The sequence below is a fragment of the Felis catus genome, chromosome B1 (assembly GCF_018350175.1).
Source record: "Felis catus isolate Fca126 chromosome B1, F.catus_Fca126_mat1.0, whole genome shotgun sequence".
NCBI lineage: Eukaryota > Metazoa > Chordata > Mammalia > Carnivora > Felidae > Felis > Felis catus.
In genome coordinates, this window is record NC_058371.1 from 83,460,637 (window position 1) to 83,486,196 (window position 25,560).

Genomic DNA, 25,560 nt, shown 5'->3' on the forward strand with positions numbered 1-25,560 from the left:
ATGTTCTAATAATTTACCTCAATTTTGTGTTAAGTCTTTTCATGCTTTGGGGAGAATAGTTCTTATTTTTTGAACTAAACAAAAAATGAATTGATGTGAATTTCAAGCCCAAAACCATGCAGAACTGTCATTGGCATTCCCAAAGGTGCTTACTTGCCTGTGGGAAAGACTTGTTTTGCCTGAAAACCCTCTGAATGTGCATGAAAATTCATAGAAGTCGATTTGCAGCTCACTCTGTGTAGTGGGTCTGTTAGACCTCCCCAGAAGTAAGTAATGTGTAAAAATGGTCACTTAGAGTGTCTTTAAGCAAATATTTCTACAAAGACAAAAATCCATTAGAAGCTTATGAAAAATACAAACATTTCTAGCAGTCTAATGACAATGTGCATCCATTCTCTACCTTAAATTTAAAATGTTTCTCTCACAAAAGCTCTCAGGGTACAACCTCTTACAGGCTTTGCAGAAGATCCCCATTCCTAAGTGCTGAGCTAGTATATTCATCCTAGCTTTGAATGTTATGTATACTCTTCATGTTATGTATACTCTTCATCTAATCAGATTAACCCACTTATTATTTTTCAAATATGAATTACCTTCTGTATTTAGGCCCTGGACTATCGTATTGTGGAACTGGCTTTTATTCTAGAAGGAAGTAGCAGAAATGTACTCATTTATCTGGTTTTGCCTCTCTCTTCTTCATTTTGATTTTTCATATTCTCATAGGTCCTGGGGCTCCATGTAATTACCTGTCTTAATCTTTGGCAATTGCATTCTCTTGCTAATTCCTGTGTGTCTAGTGGTTTTTTTTTGGTGTGTGTGTGTGTGTGTTTATTTCTGTGAGAGAGAGAGAGAGAGAGAGAGAGAGAGAGAGAGAGAGAGAGAGAGAAAGCATGAATGAGGGAGAGGCAGAGAGAGAGGGAGACACAGAATCTGAAGCAGATTCCAGGCTCTGAGCTGTCAGCCCAAAGCCTGACGTAGGGCTTGAATCCACGAGCTGTGAGATCTTGACTTGAGCCGAAGTCCTAGGCCCAACCAACGAGCCACGCAGGCACCCTGACTGTCTAATTTTGATCTCTAGTTCCAGCTTGGTTATTAGTTTCCAGACTTCTCTGTTACCTGACCTCTAACTTTTGTCCAAGTCACACCTTTGGTTATCTGAATTTGGTTCCACTCTTAAGTCTTCAGTCTCAACTGCTGAAAGTTTTGAAATAACAAAACTATTGGCAAATTCATATTTAATGTATGTGTGAGTTTTGGTATGTATATGTGATTATACCACAATTTAACAAAATGTAGATATTACAAAGCTTCCTAAATTGCCTCCAAAAGTAACTACCATTTAAATTAAGAAAAAAAAAACATGAGTACTTTTCTACCATGCCCTCCTCAATGTGGCTTTCAAAAACTTAATAAATTCTTTAAAAACATCAGTATTGCAGAAATCAAAGATTATGCATTTCCAACTGCTTGCGTTGCCTCTAAGCCAAGACCACAGAGTTCTGTATCTCCTTTTTCAAGTTAGAGATTATTAAAATATATTCATCTTTGTTATATTATATCCACCACCGCCTGAGAAGTAATAAAACTACTGAATTAAAAGTATCATTAGGTAGAGGGGAAAAAAGTAGGAAAGAAAAAAGGAATGGAGGTATTATATTTATTCTCGGGAAACTGATATATTAAAGAAATTACATTTTTAATGTAATTTTTACCTTGATAAGCCTATTTACCCTCTTTAAAATAAGGGGATTAACTGAGCTTAGTTTTCTGGAGTCTGACAGTGTTCTTCTTAGACAACTTATTAATAATTCCTATCCTTAAAACATTTTTCAACCCTGTAAAAATATATGGGGACAAGATGATTTTATATAATATGTTTCCTTTTTGGAATGTTGATAATACATTCTAGGGAACTGATGAGTCATAAAGGTACAGGTGTGTGACATTTAATAACAGTTTAACTTCATCATGTATAGTTAGCACTCACTACAAATACATAAGGGAAAAAGCCATAGTAGAGAGCCTTAGCACAGGGAAGAGAAATACTGACTAGTGGCTAATGATGAATCTGTTATAAAAGGTAACTATCACTGTGACTTTAATTTAAATACATTTCTCTCTATATGTCTCATACATATATCTCATAAATCTCATGTATGAATAATTTTTAAACTGCTGCATTTTGCTTGAAATAAAAATCAAAATATTTTTTCCTTTGTGTATATTTAAGCACTTCTAATTTTTTTTTAGAAATATTATTCTTTCTGGTCTCCTGTTTGGAACTCTTTGGTGTTGTATTTGATAAGTTAGCTACTTTCTCTTGGATCAACTGTTAGCTATCTACATTATAAAGTTAGCATTTTATTTTAGAATATTTTTTATTTTGCTTTTGCTTAAGTTGTCCTTTTATTTTTCAATATTCCAGTTTTTCTCAATTATTCTGAGTTTAAACATTTTAGTTGATTTATCATTGATTTCCCAACTTTATTACTGTTGTTCATTAATGTAATGCCAGAACTGCACTTTGTGGTTTATACACTTGTTAAATACAAATAAGATGGGTCATTGCTTGAAGTACAGCTTCCTACCTTAGAATATGAATGACATTTTCATAGTACATATAACCCCTGAATAGATATGACAGTTCTTAACTAATAGAGGTAAAAGTTTTTCACGGTAGAAAGCTAGTGTGATAAGGTCACAAGGTACCTATCTCATGCGAGGGTGAAAAGGATGCTGTTTAATATTGACTTATAGAAAAGAAATGAAATACCTTCTAAACCTTTAAATTTTTGTGTCAGTAGGCATTGATGGGCATTAGAAGATATATTTATCATCTCATATATTTTCTCAACAATTAATAATAGGATAGTCTAAAGACAAATCATTATAGGAGTGCCTGGGTAGCTCAGTCAGTTAAGTGCCCGACTCTTGATTTTGGCTCAGGTCATGGTCTCATGGTTTGTAGGATTGAGCCCCATGTTGGGCTCTATGCTGACAGCACAGAGCCTGCTTGAGATTCTCTCTCTCTGCCCCTCCCCTGCTCATGCTGCCTCTCTCTCTCTCTCTCTCTAAATAGATGAATAAACATTTAAAAAAAGAAAAAAATCATTATAGCTCAAAACTACAGGGACAGGTAGCAAGAGAAACACAATGTTCAATTTGCAGAAAAACCTCCAAGTTTGTTTCTTTGTAAAATGTTTTACTGAGAAAAATAAATCAATAAGGAGTAAGAAACATAACATGGGATAGAATACATATGCTTAAAATTCTAAAAATATTCTTCAACATACAACAAGATCAGGCAAAACCAAAAAGTTATAAATTTCCATTACTGTCTGTAATTTGTCTGAAAAAAATTAATTCAGATTTTAGTTCCAGAACTGAATTAAGGTATCTATACATTGTTGGAGTCTTAATATTCTTCTCTGAGGACAAATAAAGTCACAAAATAAACCCACCACTTGTTTGTAAACATATAGTCAAGCTGTCACCAAGTACTTTGGCTGCAATCTTCACCTTTCTTAAGCAGCTAAAACCCTTGAAATTTTAAATCCAAGTTAAAAAAATGTCTTGGAATTCTTCCTACTGTGGGAGCTTTCTTGATTCTTTCCTATTGTCTTTGCCCAGTAACCCTACAGAGTTTATTACTGTGCCCTTGGGAGCATGGAGAGAGGAAGCCATTATATCAAAGTATAATCCTTGTTTTGTAATGGAGGCTGGTCCAGCAATCAATTCCTGTCTGAAAGATCACCACATTGACATACTAATGATTTTTTTTTGTTTTGTTCTCAACATTTAATTTTAATTTTAAAATTTAAATTTGATTTAAATTAAATTAAATTAAATTAATTTTAATTTTAATTTAGTTTTAAATTTAATTCATCATCTCATTAGGGGCTATGAGTACAATATGGCTGTTTGTGAGCATAAATTAAACTTTGGTTTAATCATAACATACTGTAATACACGGAGTAAGGGATTGGGCACACTAACTGGTTTCAGAAACAAGAAGAGGATGCATTGAACCCTTATTTCTATTAATTTAGGAAGTCTTTTTATTTTGGCAAAGTTTTGAACTGATTCATTAATTCCTGAAATTCGAAGTGAACTCTATTTAGTAGTGGAGAGTTATAGTGAGTTTAGTTTAACATTCTACTGGGAGCCCATATTTAGTCTTTGTTAAAATCTGTGTTTAAACAGAATTTCTACCAAGTTCCTATGACCCTATTCTCTTAGAGTATTCAAGTTCTCAGAGTTTTCTAGCATGAAGACTTGGTAGGGTATTTTGCAAATGTTCACAACCCCTCAAAAGAAAACTATCCTGTGCCCTGACTCTGCTAATGGAGAGTCATAGGCAGCCTGTCCTTGTACCAGCTTTTTTTCTACTCTTCTTTTACTCCCACATGTGGTTTTCCACATGGATTTAGAAAGCCAAGATAGAACTTGGTGCTCATGTCTTGATTATAATGTGAGTGAACCAATGAACATCTAGCCCAAGGGCAGTTAATCGGTGGGCTAGCAGGGGACTAGAAGGTGCTTCCTTGTGGAAAGTGGCCCATGCAAAGTATACTTGTGCCAGTTAGTTCTGGCTGTGGGTCATGTCAGTTATGCAGTTCAGAGACAGTTAGTAGAGGGAAGCAATGCTAAATGGCTATGACAACAGTGGAGCCACATGAAGCTCCATAGAGCTCATTGACAGAAGCCATGAGAAGTAAGCAAAGAGGGTGAGAGGTGGGTGGTAGCAGAAGAAGAAAGAAGTACTCAGGGGGTAGCTGTCACATTAGCTATGGGGCACTAGGGTGAGATCTAGATTCCTAATGCTTGGCTTCCCAGCAGCCTTATACTCTGAACTACATTATAGCTCCAGGGTCTAAGAGGTCAGCTCTACTTTAGTCCTGCTTTCTTAAGGCCCAACTAAATTGTTTTTGGGTATCTCTGAGGCTGGCCATGGACACCGTTCTTTTTTCTTGTTACTGATATGGCCTGCTTCACCCCCATGGGGTAGAAGGGAATCATATTTATTTAATCTTTCAAATTAATTCATGTGTTCAAATAATCAGAAAATCCAGTGCCTTATATATGAGGGTTTTAGCTCTTCGATCAAATTGTAAATTACTTAAACTTCGGAAGCTTACTTAGTTCAAAGGGGTAGTTATATCAAAATTTGATGGAAAAAGAGGTCTTTGTCCTCTGTGGACTTTGCTTCTGTCACTGCCACATGCTGCTTCTAAAAATGGAAGGTTTTGCAATTTCCTCTTCCCTTCAATATATTGTTTCAATGACACCATTGCAGATATACTAGTAGGTTTGCAGTATAGAAAGATGTTATAGAGGTCTCTCCCCATATTGGTAAATCTATCTGTGGTCACATTAGTATTGTGACCAATACTAGTATTTTTTAACTATGAGGGGTAGGATGCCAAGAAGCTACAGATAAGGAAGATAATCTCACTCCCTTAGTGTGATGCTTCACAAGAGTGCTCTAGATTTGGGCTACAAAGTTCAACTCTTTGATTCACTCACATTATAATCAAAACATGGGCACCTATCAGGGAGCTACTTTAGCAAGAGAGTTGAGCCACAGCCATGTGCTCTAATGCTATCGGCCCTTCCACTATGAACTTTTGGTACTGGCTCTGAGTCAGCTCACCAGTCCAGATGCCATTTTCCTCATGGTAAAGTCCCCCTTGAGACTGTAGTATATCATTCTTATTAATGGGGTTATATTGATCAATAGGAAAATTTTTAATAACAATCTCAAGAGATGAGGTCAAGATCTCAATGTATGTGTCCACAGGGGCCTTCTTAATCTTTAGTCCCTAGTCAGTTTTGCCCGCACTTCCTTAATAGAGACTAGCTCTCCACAATGGGCATTAGTAAGATTGACGTTCATCTGGTCACATAGATGTAATGCCACATCCTTCCCCTAATGCTTGGGTAACTATTTCCCTTGCAGCTACATTACTATGAAGTCCACTCAGTAAAGAAGTTATGCTCCAGGACAGAACAAACTCCACAAATAAAGGAAGAGAAGAGGCCTCATCAAAGAAGGTAGCAAGTACAGAGATATGGTTTAAGGAAAAAATGGATCACAGGTGCTGCAGAGGGGAGGGAGCCATGGTCATGGAGAAAGCAAGTGAGAGAGAAGAGCACAAAGGGGAATGCACAAAGAGAACGTTTTCCCAAAACCATTGTCTTGGAAATTGAGAGGGATTGAATTTCATGAGTTCTTGCAACCAGTGGGGCTTAAAGCCTAGAGTTTTAAAGGTCAGCAGGCTTGGTTGAGATATACCCAGGAGGGCACTGGGTTGTTCCTGGAGAGAAATCAGGGAAACAATGCAGGGGGCAGACATCATGGAAACAGCCATCTAAAGAACTCCTGTGGCACACAGTGGGGGAGATTATTCACTCTTTTCAGAGTACATTCCTGGGAGGTAGTGTTCATGGAGATGCCTCTCTGGGAAGAAAGGAGCTGATTGGCACCATTTTCCTCCCCTGCCCCTCACAATAAACACAGAGCCACCTGTGGGAAGCAGTGCAGTGCTGACACTGGATGCCTAACTTGCATACACCAAGCCCTTCCCACTATGCTCTGGTGGGACTGCTCTTTCCAGTCACAATTGCCTCTGTCCCAGCACAGCAGGCCCCTCCCCAGAAGACCAGCACAAATCCCTTATACACCATGTTTCCTGACCAGGGAGTTTTACAGGAGCTCAGTTCTGGTGGAGTTGGTATCAGGTCTCATTTCATAAGCAGACCAGAATGCACCTAGTTAAAACTCACCATATTCAGGCCAGGGACCAAATACTGACCACAGTAGGCAAGAAGAGCCTCTGCAGACAATTGACCTGATTGATAGAGCAGCCAAAACACAACAGCAGAGTGCATGCAGCACACACTGGAAACCTCCTGAAGGGCTGGGCCCTGGGAACTACTTGACCTCTTATTCATAAGGCTATTACTTTCAGGAGTGGAAGACATAATCAGATTTTCTAACACATAATCAGATTTTCTAAACAAAATACCAAAGTGGATGAATTTATCCCAAATGAAAAAACAAGATAAGGCCACAGCCAGAGATCTAAGTAAAACAGATATAAGTAGCATGCCTGATTTAAAGCAATAATCATAAGGATATGATGGCTTGAGAAAAGAGTGGAAAACAGCAGGGGAGATCCTCACTGCAGAGATAAAAGAGTTAAAAAAGAATCAATCAGAGATGAAGAATGCAATAAATGAGATTAGAAACAGGCTTGATGCAATGAACAACAGGCTGGCATAAGTAAAGAAACTAATTAGTGACATAGAAGATAAAGTAATGGAAAGTAACGAAACTGAAAAAAAGAGAAAAAGAATTATGCAACATGAGAGTAGACCTAGGGACCTCAGTGACTCCATCAAACATAATAATATTTGTATTACAGGAGTCCCAGAAGAAAACAAGAGGCGAAAGGAAGCAGAAAATTTATTTTAAGGAATAATAGTAGAAAACTTCCCTAATCTGAGGAATGAAACAGACATCCAGATCCAGGAAGCACAGAGAACTCCCATCAAAAGCAACAAAAGTGGGCCAACACCAAGACATGTTGTATATAAATTTGCAAAATATAGTGATACAGAAAATAATCTTAAAAGGAGCGTGACAAAAGTAGTCCTTCACTTACAAGGGAAAACTCATAAGACTAGGTAGAGATTTCTCAACAGGAATTTGGCAAGTCAGAAGGGAGTGGCATAATATATTCCAAGTGCTGAATAAGAAAAATCTGCAGACTTGGAGAGATAAAGACAAACAAAGACTAAAGGCATCCATGACTACTAAGAAATATTGACCCTGCAAGAAATATTAAAAGAGATCTTTGAGTGGGAAAGAAAGTCCAAAAGTGAAAAAGATAAGAAAGGATGAGAGAAATCTTCAGGAACAATGACAAAATAAGTAGTAAAATGGCACTAAATACATATATTCCAATAATTACTTTGAATGGAAATGGATTAAACATTCCAAACAAAAGACATAGGGTGTCAGAATGGATTAAAAAACAAGACCCGTCTATATGCTGCTTGCAAGAGACTCATTTTAGACCTAAAGACACCTGCTAATTGAAAGTGAGGGGATGGAGAGGGGCGCCTGGGTGGCTCACTAGGTTGAGCATCTGACTCTTGATTTCAACTTAGGTTGTGAGCCCAGGGTCATGGGATCAAGCTCTGCACTGGGCTTCTTATTGAGCATGGAGCCTGCTTAAGATTCTCTATCTTCCTTGCTTGTGTTCTCTCTCTCTCTCTCTCTCTCTCTCAAATAATAACAATAACAATAATAATAATAATAATAAAAGAAACTGAGGGGATGGGGAAATATTTACCAAATAAATGGATGTCAAAACAAAGCTGGAATAGCAATACTTATATTGGGAAAACTAGATTTTAAAACAAAGACTGTAACAAGAGACAAAGAAGGGTACTATATTATAATAAAGGGGACAATCCAATAAGAAGATCTAACAATTGTAAATATTTATGCCCCCAACTTGAAACACCCAAATATATAAATCAATTAATAATAAACATAAACGAACCAATTGAAAATAATACAATAATAGTAGGGACTTTAACACTACACTTACATTGACGGAAAGATAATCTGAACAGAAAATCAACAAAGAAACAATGGTTTTGAATGACACACTGGACCAGAGGGACTTAACAGATATATTCAGAGCATTCCATCCTGAAACAGCAGAATACATGTATTTTTCAAGTGCACTTGGGGCATTCCCCAGAATAGATCACTTATTAGGTCACAAATCTGGCCTCCACAAATACAAAAAGATTTAAATTACACCACACATCTTCTGTGACCACAACACCATGACACTAGAAGTCAACCACAAGAAAAAATTTGGAAAAACCACAAATACATGGAGGTTAAATAATATGCTACTAAACAATGAATGGGTCAACCAGGAAATCAAAGAAATAAAAAAATACACAGAAACATATGAAAATGAAAACACAATGGCCCAAAACTATTGGGATGCAACAAAAGCAACCCTAAGAGAGAAGCATATAGCAAAGAGGTCTACCTCAAGAAACAAGAAAAATCTCAAATAAACAACCTAAACTTATACCTAAAGGAGCTGTGAAGAGAACAACAGAGAAGCCTAAAGCCAGGAGGAGAAAGGAAATAATAAAGATTAGAGCAGAAATAAATAATATAGAAACTAAAAAAACAATAGATCAACAAAACCAGGAGCTGGTTCTCTGAAAAAAAAATCAATAAAATTGATAAACCTCTAGTCAGACTTACCAAAGAGAAAAAACCAAGGACCCAAATTAATAAAATTACAAATGAAAGAGGAGAAATAACAACCAACACCACAGAAATACAAACATTTGTAAGAGAATATTATGAAAAACTATATGCCAACAAATCTGACAACCTGGAAGAAATGGATAAATTCTTAGAAACAAATAAACTACCAAAACTAAAACAGGAAGAAACAGTGAACTTTAACAGACCAATATCCAGCAATGAAATTGAATCAGTAATCAAAAAACTACCATCAAACAAAAGTCTGGGACCAGATGGCTTCACAGGTGATTCTACTAAACATTTGAATAAGAGTTAATATCTATTCTCAAACTGTTCCAAAAAAATAGAAAAGGAGAGGAAACTTCCAAATTCATTATATGAGCCCAGGATTACCCTGATACCAAAACCAGAGAAAGACTCCACTAAGGGGAGCTTGGTTGGCTCAGTTGGTTAAGCGTCCAGCTCTTGATTTTGGCTTAGGTCATGATCTCATGGTCGTGAGATTGAGCCCCCATGTCGGGATCTGTGCTGGGTGTGGAGACTGCTTGAGATTTTCTCTCTCCCTCTGCCCCTTCTGTGCTCATTCTCTCTCTCTCTCTCTCTTTCTCTTTCTCTCTCAAAAACAAAAACAAAAACAAAAACAAAAACAAAACTCCACTAAAACAGAACTAATGGCCAATATCCCTGAAGAACATGGATGCAAAATTCTCAATAAAATACTAGCAAACCAAATCCAACAATAAATTTTAAAAAATCATTCACCATAATCAAGTAGAATTTATTCCTGGCTTGCAAGCATGACTCCATATTTGCAAATCAATTAATGTGATACAGCACATTAATAAAATAAAGGATAAGAACCATATTATCCTTTCAATTGTTGCATAAAAAGCATTTGATAAAGTATAACATCCATTTTTGATAAAAACTCTCAACAAAGTTGGCTCAGAGGGAACATGCCTCAGCATAAGAAAGGCCATATATGGGGGCACCTGGGTGGCTCAGTTGGTTAAGCATCCAACTCTTGATTTCAGCTAAGGTCATGATCTCATGGTTTGTGAGTTCGAGCCCCACATCCAGTTCCATACTGACAGTGCTGAGCCTTCCAGGGATCCTCTCTCTCCCTCTCCCACTGCCCCTTTCACCCCCCCTTTCAAATATAAATAAAATTTAAAAAAAGAAAGGCTATATATGAAAAATCCATAGCTAATATCATCCTCAATGAGAAAAATCTGAGAGCGTTTCTTCTACAGTCAGGAACAAGACAAGGATGTCCACTCTCACCACTGTTATTTAACAAAGCCCTAGACACTGCAATCAGCCAAAGAGACAAAAATGATCCAAATTGACAAAGAAGAGGGGTATCTGGGTGGCTCAGTTGGTTAAGCACCTGACTCTTGATTTGGCTTAGGTCATGATCTTGTGATTTGTGAGATCAAGCCCTGTGACGGCATAGAGCCTGCTTGGGATTTTCTGTCTCCATCTCTCTCTGCCTCTTGCCTCCTGTCTCTCTCAAAATAAATAAATAAACTTTAAAAAAATTGGCAAGGAAGAAGTAAAACTTTCCCCACTTGCAGATGATGTGATACTATATATAAAAAACCCAAAAGACTTCACCAAAAAACTGCTAGAGCTGATAAATGAATTTAGTAATTTTGCAGGATACAAAACCAACATACAGAAATCTGTTTCATTTTTTTTATACCAATAATGAAGCAGCAGAAAGAGAAAATAAAGAATCAATCCCATTTATGATTGCACCAAAACAAAAGATCCCTAGGAATAAACCTAACAAAAGGCGTGAAAGAATTGTACTCTGAAAAGTATAAAAAACACTGATGAAAGAAATTGAAGATGACATAAAGAAATGGAAAGATGTTCCATGCTCACAGATTAGAAGAATAAATATTGTTAAAATGTTTATACTACCCAAAGCAATCTACACATTTAATGCAATCCCTATCAAAATACCAACAACATTTTTCACAGAGCTAGAACAATCTTTAAATTTATATGGAACCACAATGACCTGAATAGCCAAAGCAACCTTGAAAAAGAGAAAGCAAAATTTGAGGCATCATAATTCTAGACTTCAGGTTATATTACAAAGCTGTAGTGATTGTAAAAGTATGGTATTGGCAGAAAAATAGATTCATAGATCAATAGAACAGAATAGAAAACCCAGAAATGAACCCGCAACTATATGGTCAACTAATCTTTGACAAAGGAAGGAATATCCAATAGAAAAAAGACAAGTCTCTTCAACAAATGGTATTGGTAAAACTGGATAGCAACATGCAAAAGAATGAAACTGGACCACTTTCTAATACTATACATAAAAATAGACTCAAAATGGATTAAAGATCTAAATGTGCGACCTGCAACAATAAAACCCTAAAGAAGAACATGAGCAGTAACCTCTTTGACATTGGCCATAGCAACTTTTTTCTAGATATGTCTCCTGTGGCAAGAGAAACAAAAGCAAAAATGAACTGTTGGGACTTCATCAAAATAAAAATATTCTGCTCAGCAAAGGAAACAATCAACAAAACTAAAAGGAAACTATGGAATGGGAGAAGATATTTGAAAATGACATATCCAATAAAGGTTTAGTATTTATTTTTATTTTTATTTTTTTTTTTTAATTTTTTTTTTCAACGTTTATTTATTTTTGGGACAGAGAGAGACAGAGCATGAACGGGGGAGGGGCAGAGAGAGAGGGAGACACAGAATCGGAAACAGGCTCCAGGCTCTGAGCCATCAGCCCAGAGCCCGACACGGGGCTCAAACTCACAGACCGTGAGATCGTGACCTGGCTGAAGTCGGACGCTTAACCGACTGCGCCACCCAGGCGCCCCAAGGTTTAGTATTTAAAATATATAAATAACTTACAAAACTTAACACCCCAAAAATGAATAATTTAACTGAAAAATGTCAGAGTGCATGAATAGGAATTTTGCCAGAGAAGACATATATATGGCCAACAGACACATGAAAAGATGCTCAACATCACTGATTGTCAGAGAAATACAAAGTAAAAGTACAGTGAGATATCATTTTACATCTTTCAGGGTGGCTATAATCAACAACATGAGAAACAATAGGTGTTGGCAAGGATGTAGAGAAAGGGGAACCCTCTTGCATTGTTAGTGGGAATGCAAACTGGTATAGACACTCTGGCGTTTCCTCAAAGATAGTACTACCCTATGACTCAGCAATTGCACTACTAGGTATTTACCTAAAGAATACAAAAATACTAATCAAAGGGATACTTGCACCCCAATGTTTATAGGGCATTATCTACAAGAGCCAAATTATGGAAATAGCCCATGTCCATCTACTGATGAATGAACACACACACACACACACACACACACACACACACACACACACTGGAATATTTATTATTCATCCACCAAAAAAGAATGAAATCTTGCCATTTGCAACCACATGAATGGAATAAGAGTGTATTATGCTAAGTGAAATAAGTCAGAGAAAGACAAATACCATATGATTTCACTCATATTTGGAATTTAAGAAACAAAACAAATGAGCAAAGTGAAAAAAGAGAGAGCAGCAAACCAGGAAATAGACTCTTAACTATGGAGAACAAGCTGATGGTTACCAAAGGGGAGGTGGATTGGGTAATGGGAGGTGGATTGGGTAAATGGATGGGGATTAAGGGCACTTGTGATGAGCACCAGGTGTTGTATGGAAGTGTTGAATCACTATATTGTACACCTGAAACTAATGTTACACTGTATGTTAACTAACTGGCATTTAAATAAAAACTTAAAATAAAATAATGAAATAAAAAATAATTTAAAAAATCTTAAAAAAATCACCACACAAGGACTATTTCTGATACCTCACAAAATAGAATGATCCCTAAGAATTAATAAAACATTAAGTTCCAAGTTTATGAATTTATTAAAAAGGAAATTCATGCACCAGATCCAGAATTCAAAAGGTCCAAAAGCATTTATTTTGAAAAACAAATCTCTTTTTCATCTTGTCCTGTGGTTGTGTAGTTCCCCTTTGCCAGAGGTATGTATATTCTTTAATGATACTATACACATATTTATACTGTACATAAACACAATACTATCTTATAAATACAATTCTATAGTACTCTGCTTCTTTTCACTTAACAATATCAGCTCCATAATAGTACATATAAAAAAGTTGCCTTACTGTTTTTTAAGGTGTTATATTCGAGGAGGAGCCAAGATGGCAGAACAGCCTGGAAGTTTTTTGTGTGTGTCACGTCCATGAAATACAGCTAGACCAACACTAAACCATCTTGCACACCTGGAAAACTGATTTGAGTATTAACACAACAATCTGCACGACCTGAACCACAGAATTCAGCAGGTATGCGGCATGGAGAGGTGAACTTGGGGAGCGAGAAGCTGCGAGAAGGGAGGTGCTTTTGCGGGTGGAGAGAGGACAGAGACGGGGCAGGGGGGTAATATGGGAAAAGTACCCCTCCCCAAAAGCAGCTGGAGAGAAAGTGGAAAATTGGAAACAGCTACAGGGACTAAACTAAAAAGGGTGAAAGGAGAAAGGAGAGAGTTTAAATTCCATTAAGACTTTAAACAAGGGGAGCGCAAAGGCTGCAACCCCGCAGCTCGATACCTGGCAGTGCTCTGGTGGGAAGGGCGAATCTCCAGGAACAGAGTGGGGTCCAGGAGGTTCTCGGGCCACACAGGGAAAAAGCGGTTCCACTGTTGGAAGGACATTTGGTAGAGACTGTTGAAGCACCCTGGTCCCAGCAGACCCCAGAAAACGGCCACATTTGCTGGTGCTGGAACAAGGTCATTAAGGGTGAAGCCTTGTGCCAGATATGTGTTGTGATTTCCCATAATCCCTGAAAAGCTGCTGCTACACTATTTCGCAAACTTTTTCTGGGGCGGGCTGGCACCTGGCTGAAGTCTCAGGGCACCGCAGCAACAGGGTCCAGCAAGTGTTCCTTGGTGCAGCCGACATTCGGCCATTGCTCATTCGGCCATTGCTCGGTAAGACCCTCCTGTAGAGGGGTGGAACGGGTCAAAGCCACAGTCCTTCAGAAGTAAGGCCCTGGGGAAAACAGGTACATCTGAGACAAAACTCAGGAGAGAGGTACTGCCTGGGGCTTGGTCATGGACAGTGAAAAAGTGGGGAGTGAACGAAAGCTGAAGACGGAGGACGGGTGTGCAATGGCTGATGAGGAAGAATGGAGTTCCGATACTAGAGACTGGGTAGCTGGGTGACACCATTTTCACCGCTCCCGCGCATGCGCATATGCACCTACGAGCGCCACAACACTCCACCCCAGTAGGCTAGCAGAGCCATCTAGTGGAGAATGGAGCCATTACACTAAGCTCCGCCCAAATGGGCCAACTTTGCTCTTCAAGAACCTCACTTCAACTGTCTCACCGCCTGCTTAGTTTATGGATTATAAAGCCCATCATAGTCTGACTTCTAGGGGAAAACTAAGTAATTTCAGACCTATTTCAATTTGTTAGCAAGTCCATCTATTCAATTTTCTTACTTCCTTTTTTTTTCTCTTTTTCACTTCTTTTCTTTTTCTTGTATACAGAGAGAGAGAAAATTCATTTTTATTTTCAATTTTTGTTAAAAATATTTTTCTTTAATTTTTTTACTGTATTTTTTACTTTTGTATACATTTTTTCAAATTCTATTTTACTTCCATCATTTTATTTTAGTCGACTTCAGTTTATTTGCTTTTTCAAATTTTCAAATGATTTCCTTGTTTTAATCTTTCTTTTTCTCTTTTTCATTTATTTTCTTTTTCTTGAATGCATAAAGAGAAAAAATTCATTTTTATTTTCAGTTTCTATTAAAAATATTTTTCTTTAATTTTTTTACTATATGTTTTATGTATTTTTTTTCGAATTCTATTTTACTTCTATCATTTTATTTTAGTCTACTACAGTGTATTCACTTTTTCAAATTTTCAAACAAAATCCTTTTATTTTCTTTTTTCTATTTTTCATTTATTTTCTTTTTCTTGAATACAGAAAGAGAAAAAATTCATTTTTATGTTTAGTTTCTGTTAAAAATTTTTTCTTTAATTTTTGTCTACTATATTCTTTACTTTTGTGTAAGTTTTTTCAAATTCTATTTTACTCCCATCATTTCATTTTAGTCTACTACAGTGTATTCAATTTTTAAATTCTCAAATGATTTCCTCCCCCCCCTTTTTCTCTAATCTATCAAACCACACTCAACATCCAGAACAAAACACACCTAGGATCTAGCATCATTTATTTGATTTTTGTGTGTGTTTGTGTTTAATTTTTTAATTTTAATATTTTTTAAATTTAATTTTTTTAATTTAAAATTTTCTACCTTATTAATTCCTTTTCTCACTTCAAAATGATGAAATGAAGGAATTCACCCCAAAAGAAAGAGCAGGAAGAAACAAAAGCCAGGGATCTAACCAATACAGATACAAGCAAGATTTCTGAACCAGAATTTAGAATCACGATAATAAGAATACTAGCTGGAGTCAAAAATAGATTAGAATCCCTTTCTGCAGAGATAAAAGACATAAAAACTAGTCAGGACGAAATAAAAAATGTTATAACTGAGCTGCAATCATGGATGGATGCCACAGTGGCAAGGATGGATGAGGCAGAACAGAGAATCAATGAAATAGAGGACAAGCATATGGAGAATGATGAATCAGAAAAAAAGAAGGAGATTAAGGCAGAAGAGCAGTTTAAGAATTAGAGAAATCAGTGACTCATTAAAAAGGAACAACATCAGAATAATAGGGGTCCCAGAAGAGGAAGAGAGAGAAATAGGGGTAGAAGTGTTATGTGAGCAAATCATAGTGGAAAACTTTCCTAACTTGGGGAAAGACACACTAAATCCAGGAAGCACAGAGGACCCCCATTAGATTAAACAAAAACCGACCATCAAAAAGGCATATCATATTCAAATTCACAAAATACTCAGGAAAGGAGAGAATCATGAAAGCAGCAAGGGGAAAAAAGTCCCAAACATACAAGGGAAGACAGATCAGGTTTGCAGCAGACCTAACCACAGAAACTTCACAGGCCAGAAAGGAGTGACAGGATATATTTAATGTGCTGAATCAGAAAAATATGCAGCCAAGAATTCTTTATCCAGCAAGGCTGTCATTCAAAATAGAAGGAGAGATAAAAAGTTTCCCAGACAAACAAAAATTAAAGGAGTTTGTGACCATTAAACCAGCCCTGCAAGAAATTTTAAGGGGGACTCTCTGAGGGGAGAAAAGATGAAAACATAAATAAATAAATAAATAAATAAATAAATAAATAAATAAATATCAAAAGCAACAAAGATTAGAAAGGACCAGAGAACACCACCAGAAACTCCAACTCTACATGCATCATAATGGCAATAAATTCATATCTTTCAGTACTCTAATATCAATGGACTCAGTGCTCCAATCAAAAGACATAGGGTAACAGAATGGGTAAGAAAACAAGATCCATCTATATGATGTTTACAAGAGACCCACTTTAGACCTAAAGACACCTTCAGATTGAAAATAAGGGGATGGAGAACCATCTATCATGCTAATGGTCAACAAAAAAAAGCTGGAGAAGCCATGCTTATAATCAGACAATCTAGACTTTAAAATAAAGTCTGTATCAAGAGATGCAGAAGGGCATTCTGTCATAATCAAGGGGTGATCCACCAAGAATACCTCACAATTGTAAATATTTATGTGTCAAATGTGAAAGCACCCAAAAATACAAATCAATTAATCACAAACGTACAGAAACTCATCGATAGTAATACCATAATAATAGGAGACTTCAACAACCCACTCACAGCAATGGACAGATGATCTAATCAAAAAATCAACAAGGAAGCAATGGCTTTGAATGACACACTGGACCAGATAGACTTAAAAGATATATTCAGAACATTTCATCCTAAATCAGCAGAATATACATTCTTCTCCATTGCACATGGAATGTTCTCCAAATAAATCATATACTGGGACACAAATCAGCCCTAAGCAAGTACAAAAAGATTGAGATCATACCGTGCATATTTTCAGACCACAATGCCATGAAACTTGAAATCAACCACAAGAAAAAATTTGGAAAGGCAACAAATACTTGGAGACTGAAGAACATCCTACTAAAGAATGAATGGGCTAACCAAGAAGTTAAAAAGGAAATTAAAAAGTATATGGAAGGCAGTGAAAATGATAACACCACAACCCAAAACCTCTGGGACACAGCAAAGGCGGTTATAAGAGGAAAGTATAGCAATCCAGGTCTTCCTAAAGAAGGAAGAAAGATCTCAGATATACAACCTAACCTTACGCCTTAAGGAGCTGGAAAAAGAACAGCAAATAAAACCTCAAAACAGCAGAAGACAGGAAATAATAAAGATTAGAGCAGAAATTAATGCTATTGAAACCAAAAACAACAAAAACAAAACAAAACAGTAGAACAGATCAGTGAAACCAGAGCTGGTTCTTTGAAAGAATTAAAAAAAATTGATAAATCACTGGCCAGTTTAATCAAAAAGGAAAGGAAAGTACCCAAATAAATAAAATCATGAATGAAAGAGGAGAGATCACAACCAACACAGCAGAAATAAAAACAATAATAAGAGACTATTATGAGCAATTATATGCCAATAAAATGGGCAATCTGGAAGAAATGGACAAATTCCTAGAAACATATACGCTACCAAAACTGAAACAGGAGGAAATAGAAAATTTGAACAGACCCATAACCAGTAAGGAAATCGAATTAGTCATCAAAAATCTGCCAAAAAAACAAGAGTCCAGGACAGATGGCTTTCCAGAGGAATCCTACCAAACATTTAAGGAAGAATTAACACGTATTCTCTTGAAGCTGTTCCAAAAAATAGAAATGGAAGGAAAACTTCCAAACTCTTTCTATGAAGCCAGCATTACCTTGATTCCAAAACCAGACAGAGACCCCACTAAAAAAGGAGAACTATGGACCAATTTCCCTGATGAACATGGATGCAAAAATCCTCAACAAGGTATTAGCCAACCAGATCCAACAATACATTAAAAAAATTATCCACCACAACTTCATGGGATATATACCTGGGATGCAGGGCTGATTCAATATCTGCAAAACAATTAATGTGATTCATCACATCAATAAAAGAAAGGACAAGAACCATATGATCCTCTCAATAGATGCAGAGAAACCATTTGACAAAATACAGCATCCTTTCTTCATAAAAACCCTCAAGAAAAGAGCATACCTCGAGATCATAAAAGCCATATAGGAATGACCAACGCTAATATTATCCTAAATTGGGAAAAACTGAGAGCTTTGCCCCTAAGGTCAAGAACAAGACAGGCATGTCCACTCTCACCACTGTTATTCAACATAGTATTGGAAGTCTTAGCCTCTGCAATCAGACAACACAAAGAAATAAAAGGCTTCCAAATCGCCCAAGAGGAGGTCAAACTTTCACTCTTCACAGATGACATGATAGTCTATATGGAAAGCCCAAAAGATTCCACCAAAAAAACTGCTAGAATTGACTCATGAATTCAGCAAAGTTGCAGGATATAAAATCAACGCACAGAAATCGGTTGCATTCTTATACACCAACAATGAAGCAACAGAAAGAGAAATCAAGGAATAAATCCCATTTACAGTTGCACCCAAAACCATAAAGTACCTAGGAATAAATCTAACCAAAGAGGTGAAAAATCTATACCCTGAAAACTATAGAAAGCTTATGTAAGAAATTGAACAAGACACACACAAAAAAAAAAAAAAATGAAAAAAGATTCCATGCTCCTGGATAGGAAGAACAAATATTGTTAAAATGTCAGTACTACCCAAAGTAATCTACATAGGCAATGCAATTCCTATCAAAATAACACCAGCATTCTTCACAGAGCTAGGACAAGTAATCCTAAAATTTGCATGGAATCAGAAAAGACCCTGAATAGCCAAAGCAATCTTGAAAAAGAAAACCAAAGCAGGAGGCATCACAATCCCAGACTTCAAGCTATACTACAAAGCTGTAACCCATCAAGACACTATGGTACTGGCACAAGAACAGACACTCAGATCAATGGAACTGAATGGAGAACCCAGAAATGGACCCACAAACGTATGGTCAACTAATCTTTGACAAAGCAGGAAAGAATATTCAGTGGAATAAAGACAGTCTCTTCAGCAAGTGGTGCTGGGAAAACTGGACAGCGACATGCAGAAGAATGAACCTGGACCCCTTTCTTACACCATACACAAAAATAAACTCAAAATGGATGAAAGACCTCAATGTAAGACAGGAAGCCATCAAAATGCTTAGGAGAAAGCAGGCAAAAACCTCTTTGATCTTGCCTGCAGCAACTTCTTACTCAACACATCTCTGGAGGCAAGTGAAACAAAAGCAAAAATGAACTACTGGGACCTCATCAAAATAAAACGCTTCTGCACAGCGAAGGAAACAATCAGGAAAACTAAAAGGCAACCGACGGAATGGGAGAAGATATTTGCAAATGACATATCAGATAAAGGGTTAGTATCCAAAATCTATAAAGAACTTCTCAAACTCAACACCCAAAAATCAAATAATCCAGTGGAGAAATGGGCAAAAGACATGAATAGACATGTCTCCAAAGAAGACATCCACATGGCCAACCAACACATGAAGAAATGCTCAACTTCACTCATCATGAGGGAAATGCAAATCAAAACCACCATGAGATACCACCTCACACTTGTCAGAATGGCTAACATTAACAACTCAGGCAACAACAGATGTTGGCGAGGATGCAGAGAAAGAGGATCTCTTTTGCATTGTTGGTGGGAATGAAGCTCGTGCAGCCACTCTGGAAAACAGTACGGAAGTTTCTCAAAAACTAAAAATAGAACTACCCTATGATCCAGCAATTGCACTACTAGGCATTTATCCAAGGGATACATGTGTGCTGTTTCAAAGGGACACATGCACCCCCATATTTATAGCAGCACTATCAACAATAGGCAAAGTATGGAAAGAGCCCAAATGCCCATCGATTGATGAATGGATACAGAAGATGTGGTATATATATATATATATATATATATATATATATATATATACACACACACACACACACACACACACACACACACACACACACAATGGAGTATTACTCAGCAATAAAAAAGAATGAAATCTTGCCATTTGCAACTACGTGGATGGAACTGGAGTGTATTATGCTAAGTGAAATTAGTCAGTCAGAGAAAGACATATCATATGACTTCACTCATGTGCGGACTTTAAGAGACAAAACAGATGAACATAAGGGAGGGGAAACAAAAATACTATAAAAACAGGGAGGGGGACAAAACAGAAGAGACTCATAAATATGGAGAACAAACTGAGGGTTACTGGAGAAGTTGTGAGAGGGGGGATGGGCTAAATGGGTAAGGGGCATTAAGGAATCTACTCCTGAAATCATTTTTGCACTATATGCTAACAAATTTGGATGTAAATTTAAGAAAATAAAGAAATAAAATTAAAATTAAAAAAGGTGTCATATATTCTATTATATTCATGGCATATAATCTACTCATGCATCTGTTAATAAATATTTAAATTATTGCCAGTGTTTTGCTATTATAAAGAATGCTGAATGTGCATCTTTTATAACATATCTATAGAAAAAAATTTCCAGAAGTGTCCATGATTTTGCTTTTTTGTCATTTGTCCATGATTTTCCTTTTTTAAATTTTTTCAAATGTTTATTTATTTTTGAGAGACAGCGCACAAGCAGGGGAGGGGCTGAGAGAGAAGGAGACACAGAATCCAAAGGAGGCTCCAGGCTCTGAACTGTCAACACAGAGCCCGAAGCAGGGCTCGAATTCACGAACTGTGAGATCATGACCTGAACTGAAGTTGGTCACTCAACCAGCTGAGCCACCCAGGCTCTGCATTGACCATGATTTTTAAGTAATGATAAAGTTGGCAGGGAGGTCAACCCAGTGTCAGGGCTCATAACTCTGGTGATGCTATTTTGAACAAAAGTTTGAACTGAGACCTTGAGGAAAAGACAGAGTCTCAAATAATAATAGCTTTGAAGCAGAGACAGTATTTGTGGGAAAAGAGATGAATGTTTGACTTGGGAAATATTAATCAAACATATTTAGAGTATAGACAACAGCGATTTAGACACATTTTATCTACTTTTAATTTTTAAGACCTTTTCCATCACATATTTCTGATTCATGTATTCAATAAATAGTAATTTGTGTAATTTTTCTGTGTATAACTTTCTTAGGCACCATGAGGTTTAAAGAATTAGATGCAATTGTTCTTGACCTTTTGGAACTTATACACTCACATGAGAATTTATGAGTCAAGAAAGTATGTATGTGTGAAACCAACAACGTGTACAGGGATATGTATCAGCTAAAACATTGCAAATTGTATTTATAAATGTGTAGAAGTCAGTGAGTTTTAATATTGAGAAGTAGACTAAAGAGCAGACATTTCTGTTTTTGCAAAAGCATTTATCATTATTGAAGACTTAGGAAACAGATAAGCAAAAAAAGGGGAAAAAATATAGCACACCTGAGAGGTCCATTTTGAGCATGGAGTTTTTCTTTCCTTCTTTCTCTGAGTCAAACTATACATTATACATACTGTTTGGTAACAGTTTTTCACTTAACAATAGATGAGGTACATCTTTGCATGCCATTGCATGTTTACCTAAAACACTTGTGGTGTTTTATTGTAGAAATATACCATATTTATTTAATTGATTCCATATTGTTGAATTTTGGATGGTATCTAAATGTTCCAGATGGTAAATAATGGTGCTAAATCTTTGTATGCATCTTTATTTTGTTAGGATACAGTGAGTAATGGTAATTGATGAGTCAAGAGCCTTTAATATTTATTTATTTGATATTTCAAGGTCTTTGATATTTATTTATTTACTTAGGTATTTAATCTCTTTGTAGAAAGATTACTCCAATTTATACTCCCACCGTGTCCTTGCTAACAATAAAAATTATTTAGAAACATCTATGTTAATTTGATGTTCAAAAGTAGGGACTCATTTTAATTTTAATTTTCCCAAACGCTAGCAAGACTTAACATATTTTTTACAAATTACATTGCCTTGTATGTTTCTAGGGGCAGCTTTTTGAGGGAAGCAGTTTTTTTTTTTGAGTCAAGTATTAGAAAACAGAATTATTTTGTAAATTAAATAAATTAAGAATTGTTTATCAGGGGTGCCTGGGTGGCTCAGTAGGTTAAAAGTCCGACTTTGGCTCAGGTCATGATCTCATGGTTCGGAGGGTGAGTTCAGAGACCCTGCATTGGTCTCTGTGCTGACAGCTCAGAACCCAGAGCCTGCTTTGGATTCTGTGTCTCCCTCTCTCTTTGCCCCTCTCCCGCTCACACTCTGTCTCTCTCTCTCTCCCTCCCTCTAAAAAATAAACATTAAAAAATTAAAAAAAAGAATAATTTATTAGATCAATAAATATTTTAAAGCCAGATATGATTTGCAATTTTTAATTACAATCATTTATCTTCATTTGATAATTCTTATATATTGTATTATAGTGAATATACAAGAATAGCAAGCAGAAACACAATACCAGAAAATTTCAGTCAGATTATATTTATAGGACATTGGTAACAAAAATTAAGCAGCTTCTGTTTCAAATATTAATCATTTTCACCATCCCTTCCCCCAACAATATCTCATAGAGATAAGTAGCATGTAGCACAATTCTGATCATTGACAGGTGGAGTGAGCCCCAGGCCGAAGCATCTATTGCCTTCTAACATGGAAAGGAAGCTCCTTTCCTGGAAGTGAATTCAGGGAGGAAGGAGGTAGCACTGGATGCCTTATGTTTATATCTTAAGAGTTAAAAAACAGATCCACGTTGAGCTTGTGATTATTCATTTTAGGTGAAAATTTTAAGGAGTCCATTTTGGTTTGAGATGTTTCTAAGAGATGTGACCAAAATCCTCCTGGTTACCCTAGTCTATAGGCCTCTAGGGAAAATGAACCAGGTTAGAAGGTAGAATGTGGGTGACTTAAGTCACCTGGACGTGACTTAAGAAGGAACTTTTATCTTCTTTGTGTTGTTCATATTAAGGGTTGCTATGGACTGAATTGTGTATCCTCCCATGCCCATCACAATTCAGATTTTGAGGCCCTAACTCCCAATGTGTTGGTATTTGAGATGGAGACTTTGAAACATAATTAGGTTTAAGTGAGGTCATCAGGTGGAGCCCTCATGATGGGATTATAAGAAGAGACACCAAAGACCACACCCTCTCTTTCTCTCTGCCATATGAGGACACGGTAAATGAGAAATAGTGGTATAAAGCAGAACATTTCAATAAATTTTAACAACTGATATTTGACCTTGAAAAAAATTTTAAATGATCTTTTTAAAAAAAAGAATGAATTATGACCAAGTTCGCAGTCCTTGGTGCTACCCTCCTCATACTTCCTCAGACTAACTACCTTAGAATAATTTTTGACCTCTCTCTTTCCTCCTTTACTTCCACCCTCCTTCCTCCTTTGCTATTCTTCCTTCTTTTCCTCCCTGCCTCTTTCCTTTTCTCCTTACCTCTCTCTTGCTTTATTTTCTTCTTCCTCTCAGATACTATGTGCCAGACACTATTCCAAATGCCCCAGTGGGACTTTCATATTGACGAGATGCATTTGCTGTAAACCAAAAGCAAGCAAATAGATACGGTGTCAGGTGTTGATTAACAATGAAGGAATATAAAGCGGGATAAAGGGGGATAGGAAGTACTAGGGGGTATTATTTTATAATTACTTCTTTTATATAGAGTGGTCTGGAAGAGTGTCTTGGATAAGGTGACATTAGACAAGATACAACTAAAGGAGTGACAACAGCAGCTATCTGGAAGAACAGTATTCCAAGCATAAGTTCAGGTGGGAGTACACATGGCATCTTTAAGAAACTGCAAAGCTGAGTGGGTAAAAATGTGGGTGGTAAGGGTTGAGATCTAAGAGATAGCAGAGGGCAATACCAAATAGCTCCTTGTAGACTATTACAGAGAATTTGGCTTTTACTTCGAACGAGATGAAAAGCCATTACAGGGTTTTAAGCAGAGAAGTGATTGTCTCCATGGGCCCCTCACATTTCTGCAAATCTTCAAAGGCATTGACAGATAAGTTGCTTTGAACTGTCTTTTTAAGGATGTTTGCATGGCAAGCAGCCTTGGAAGATAGAGTTATTTCCTTTCCTGTAACAGGTTTGTTTATATTGTAGGATAATAGAGCTATCTTTCTTGGGAGAGGAAGATAGGCAGGTTTATTGCCAACCAGTTATATAACATCAAGGCTTTCTGATTCCTATAACACAGCCCAGTGCATATACTGGCAATACCTGGCCCTCATCACATCAACCTGTGATAACTGGGGCTTAGGGAACTTATGCAACAATGTTACAATGACTACTGTTATTACTACAAATTGTCTTTTGTCTCTGACCCAGCTTTGGGCCTTCTGTCAGTGAAACTGACTGTCTGTGAAACTCTAGCAGGCTATTTTATTAGCTTGCTAGTAGGTAAGATCTCACAACCCTCCCAGATTCTGTCCTTACTGTGATATGATCTGACATATTTGAAAGCACAGTTCTGGCTGACATGTGGAAAGCAGAGTGTAGGAGAAGAATGGTAGAATCAGGGAGACTGGTTAGTAAGGTCTTGGAATAATCTTGGAGAGAAATAACGGTGGCTTGGACCAAGGGGTAGAAATAGTGATATATATTGAACATTAAACAAAAGAGTTTGGTAATGAACTGGATGAAGGGTGTGAGAGAAAGAGAAATGCCAAGGGTGATTCCCAAGTTCTTGGTCAGAGCAATAAGAAGAATTGATGAAAAAGATTGCAGAAATCTTGGAGTAGAGGTGGGAACAGCTAAAAAATTGTTTTGGTCATGTTAAGTTTATTTTTAGTTTTTTATTTTCCTACAGCTTTATTGATATATAATTGACATAACATTGTGTATGTGTAAGATATGTAAGGTGATTTGATACATGTATATATTGTGAAATAATTATCATAATAAATTAACACATCCATCACTTCATATAGCTATAATTTTTTTGTAAATGTAGTGAGAACATTTAACATGAATACTTAAAGCAATTTTCAAATGTATAACTCAGTATTGTTAGTTATAGTCACCATGCTGTATGTTAGATACCCAGAACTTACTCAGCTTAGAGCTGGAAGTTTGTACCCTTTG

At 36.7% G+C, this 25,560-nt stretch overlaps 1 long non-coding RNA gene across 1 annotated transcript; it reads left to right on the forward strand.

Moving 5' to 3' along the window:
• The first annotated feature begins 966 nt into the window (after positions 1–966).
• LOC109498959 lies at positions 967–13,577 on the forward strand. Its single transcript, XR_002156010.2, has 3 exons — positions 967–2,080; positions 5,960–6,054; positions 13,516–13,577. It is a non-coding gene; the product is annotated as an uncharacterized LOC109498959 (long non-coding RNA).
• Positions 13,578–25,560: the final 11,983 nt, after the last annotated feature.